Raw genomic sequence first — 4422 nt, 5'->3', positions numbered from 1 at the left:
GCTAAGCAAAGTGATCAGTTCCGATTCAGGGCCCCTTGGGATGGTCAGGGAAAGGGCCCCATGGGTGGCCTGAGTCGGAAGGAAGGAAGGGGGGAAATGATCGTGAATCTGTATTGACCAGGCCCAGGGTCAAGGTGTTGGCAGCCGCAGAATACTCAGGGGACCGGGAAGAGGGCCTGGCTGGCCCTGAGGGGCATCAGTGCTGGAGGCCTGGAGACCAGAGGAAAGCCAGGGGAGGGTGGGAACCAATGTGGCAGGGATCAAAGGGGAGAAGAAAGAAATGGGTCATTCGGATTTGGCCGGGGATTTCTGAAAGAGCCGTTTAGTGGCAGTGGGGCTGGGAGGCCATCAGCTGAGGACCGCAGTGAGGGCTGAGCAAGAGGGCAGAGAGTGGTTCACGCCATAGCAGCTGCTTTCAAACACCAGAGGGGCTACTCTGACAGTTCTCTCCCTTGCTCAGGCAGAACCAGGGCCCGCCCCCTCCCCCACGTGCATTTCCAGGCCTGCCCTGGGTGAGAAGCCTCCTCCGGTTCACGATGTGCGCAATGACCAACTGCGGGCTCTGGCTGGATTCTGACAGTCTGAGCCCCATTTGGGTGGACCGGAACACAGAGGCCTCTCCTCCCCAGGAGGGAGCCGGCCATGGGGACAGCCTTTCCCAGCAGGCTGTCCTGGAGAACCACCAGCCAGGCGGCGGGCCTCTTCCTGCGGTGGCCCACACTCTCAGGATGTGAGAGACGAAGTATGAAGGATCTGAAGTGGGGGCTCTGTGTCCAGGGAACTGCCAATCTGTCATTTGATTGGGGCCAAGAGCCCCCAGGGGATCCTGTCCTGAAGTTCTCTGATGCTATAGCCAGGGCAGGGCCCCTCTTGACCTCCTCCTGTCTGCTTCTGAGGCCCCAGGGAGGGTGGCAGGCTCCCCGAGGGTCACCTGAGCTCAGTTTCCGGTCCTCTGTGAGGCAGAGCTGCCTGGGGTCCCCCTTGCCCACCTGGCATCCCGAGGTGACAGCTCCGGTTGACTTGCCCCTCACTTCCCTCCTCTGTGTTACAACTTGCCATATTTTGTGGCCCGAGGGCTGAGAATTCCAACAGGCAAGAGCAGGGATGGGACCGCCCACCCAGTTCCAGTCGTGTGTCTTACTAATTATGCCACACACTGGAAAACTTAATTAAATCGATGCTCGGTGTGTAATTTCAACTAGTTTGGAAGTCGGGGGAAATCAAACAAACAGCCGCGTGGCCCAGCCAGCCCCCTGTCACCTTGGCAAAGTCCCGCTGGGTCCCGGGTGCTGGGGTCCCGCCCTGTTCGGCTGTGGTGAAAATGCCTCCTTCTCTCAGGGTCCCCAGAGGAAATCCCTGCTCCCTCCACTCCGCAGCCTCAATTACAAACACGCACACACATATGCCCCACAGACGTGCACATGCACACACACACACACATGCACGCATATACACAGCAGGAGCTGCAGGAGGAAGCCCGGCAGCCAGCGGGGACCCAGGAGGGCGGGAACACCCCAAGAACGAGGGCTGGTTTTCGTTTATTGCATTAAATGGTTATACAGACAGCAGGAGAAATACACAAGGAAAGGCCAGGCGCCCCAAACGCACGTCCAGCGCCTGAGCTTCCTGGCATTCATTTCCAAGTCTCTCTTGGACCCTCCTCCTCCTTCTCTCTGTTCCTCTTTGGGACACACCTGTGCTGTATGTTCTGCATGGAGGGGACCTCAGCCACAGGCAGTCCTTGTCCCACAGGGGCCCAGGAAGAGCGTCCCGGTAGATGGCAGTGGCAGAGGGAAAGAGAGAGGTGGAGGGGACAGGAAGCCACTGCTGGGCTGGACCTGGGCGTCCTCTCGTTCATCCCTGTGTGGGGTTTTGAACTGTGTACTCTGTCAACAAAGAGAATTTGGAGAAAAACAGAAGAGGGACTCCAAGGCAGTGGGAGAAACTCAAGTGAGCATTTACTCAACAGCTTCCACCACCAGAATCTTTATTCGGGGCTGAAGATGTGTGGGGTGGCACACAGCGTCACACAAGACAGGCCCTGCGGAGGAGACGCGGTACCATGAGACGTGAGGGGACACACAGACGTCAGGAGAAGAGAGTCACGGAGAGCGAAGTGCTCCAGGCCAGAGCCTGTGGCCTCCAGCTCACCTTAGAACAGTCCCCAGAGACCGCCCCTAGTTCGCAGGTGAGGAAACTGAGGCCTGGAGACCTGAGTCAGTGCGCGGCAAACATCGAAGCGAATTTGAAGAGGCTCAGCCTTGGTGGGTGGCTGCGTGCTGCTGAAATGTGACTGAAAGGGCACACAGGGACAGGGATGGTGCTCAGGGCAGGCCTCTCAGGGGGGGTTTGAGCTGGGGCCCAATGAACCAAGTGCTGGCTGTGGGCTGGGCACAGGGCTTTTTTTGGCAGGCATCTCACTTCTGGGTAGCCTGCCCATGGCTGCATTCTAGAGACCAGGAGCCTGAGGCCCACAGAGCTTATGGAGCAGCCTGCGTTCTCAGGGCTGGAGAGAGCAGCCGGGGGCTCGGACCTCGCTGTGCTGTGTTCGCCCGTCCACCAGGCCTCTTCTCACAAGGCCACGTGCTCCCAGCACACAGGAGGAGCCCAGATGGGAAAGGGCTGGAGCATGAACCTGACAAGGCCTTGCCTTCGGAGGGGCAAAGGTTGTCCCAGGGTCCCCTGTCCCCTCTACCCACTCCCAGAGGGACGGCCCTGCAAGCGGTGGCCACCCAGACCTTGCAGGGGTGAGGCCCCGGGCTGCCGAGGAACCAAGGAAAGGCTGCTCTCACTTCCCACACTCCCGGACCCTGGGTCCCTCAGCCTCCCGCTGGCCCCGCCACCCAGCTCTCACTGACACTGGCTCTGGGGCAAGCAGGAGACTCCCTGGTGGCCTGCCAGGTTCAGGCCTGGGCTCCAATCCTGCGGGCCACTCCTGGCCTGGCCACTCCACTGCGTCTCCCAGCCCCATCTCCCTCCTGGGGACCGCGGGTCCCTGGGTTTTGTGAGGCTGAATTCTTCTCGGTTCTCAGATGTTAAGACCATCTCCTCAAAGAGGCCTCCCTGAGCCCCCACCCCCACGATTATCATGCAGGCATTCTCTCTCTTCCTCGGGTGGCTGTGGGTTTGTTCCTGTCCAGGTGGCATGGGCTACTTCCTGCCATGCTGTCCCTCTATCCCCAGGATCCAGGGCAGACCGGCTGGGGAAGGTCGCCGTAGATGCCGGTGACTCCAGGGGACAATCTGGGTCCCTTCTCCTCCAGGAGAGTCCTGAATTGACTTGGAATGTCGGGGCCCAGCCCCAGCTCTAAGCCCTGCTAGGTCGCTGGTGGGTCTTCTCCAAGCAGCCAGGCCCCAGCCTAGGCCCACTCTTCCAGTGACCTGAACAAAAGGAGGGTGGGGGCTGCTGTCTGGAGCAGGCCTGGGAGGGGAGCCCACTGCTCAACCCTGACAGCCCCTGCCAAACTCCCCAGGATCCAGTAGTGGGGCAACGGGGTGGGAGGGGCACGGGGGTGGGAGGACACCAGCGTAGGTGCTGGTTCCCTTGGTGGTCTGTGCCTCAGAGCCCCAGAGACACTTCTCCACTCCTCCCAGCCCCTCTTTCTGCTGCCCTCCCTCCCTCCCTCCTCCCTGTCCTGCCCTCTTCCTTCTCCTCCCTCCCTTCTCCCTCCCCCTCCTTATCTCCCTCTTTCCCTCCTTCTCTCCTTCCCTCCCTCTCCCTTCTCCCTCCCACCTTCCCTCCCTCATCTCCCCACCCTCCTCCCCAGCCCTGCCCTTCACAGCTCTCCTCTCCTTGTTCCTGAGGTTCTCTTGGTCCCTGCCTTTCTCCTTTTCTGTCTCCAGTTCTTTCCTCCCCACCTCACCCCCAGCCAAGAGAGGGGCTGCAGGGGCCAGTGGTTTGCAGTTCCCAAAGCAGTCATCTGTCTGCATCTGCGCCTCTGCAAAACTGGGTTCTCTGGAAAACTGAGGCTGCCTAAGCCTGGACCTGCAGCCCTGCTCCTCAACTCCTCCCCACCCTCCTCCCTGCTCGCCACCTCCTCTCCATCCTCCTCCCTCCTCCCCATCCTCCTCCTCTTCTTTCCTGCCCCCTCCTCCCCCCCTCTTCCCTCTCAAGCCAGTATTTTTAGCTCGCTGCTGTGCATTCGTGTGCAGGGTGTTCTCTGGCGCCTGGATGAGGTTTTATCTGTCGTGGCAGCCCCAAGGGCAGCTGGCAGACTTTTTCCTCTTAAGTTTGGAGCGCACTCCCCTCTTCCCAGGCTCGAGCCTTGGCTAGATGGGGGCTGGTCTCTCGCCTGCCTGGGTCTGGGGCCTGAGCTCGGCATCCAGGCTGCCTGGCCTCCCCTCCCTGCCACTGCCTCCCTTGCCTGCTCCCCCTCCTCTTCCTCATCCTCGGGCCTTTGTCTCTGGAAGACACGGAGCTGC

General features: G+C 60.6%; 1 long non-coding RNA gene across 1 annotated transcript; it reads right to left on the bottom strand.

The window, feature by feature from the left end:
* Nucleotides 1-1522: 1522 nt before the first annotated feature.
* On the bottom strand, nt 1523-4002 carry LOC123569185 (uncharacterized). The gene is made up of 3 exons (XR_006692780.3): nt 3864-4002; nt 2152-3381; nt 1523-2041 (listed from the first exon to the last, which is right to left on the bottom strand). It is a non-coding gene; the product is annotated as an uncharacterized lncRNA (long non-coding RNA).
* Nucleotides 4003-4422: the final 420 nt, after the last annotated feature.

The sequence above is a fragment of the Macaca fascicularis genome, chromosome 15 (assembly GCF_037993035.2).
Source record: "Macaca fascicularis isolate 582-1 chromosome 15, T2T-MFA8v1.1".
Lineage (NCBI taxonomy): Eukaryota > Metazoa > Chordata > Mammalia > Primates > Cercopithecidae > Macaca > Macaca fascicularis.
Note: the sequence above shows the minus strand (reverse complement) of the source record. Positions and strands in the feature narration are given on the sequence as shown.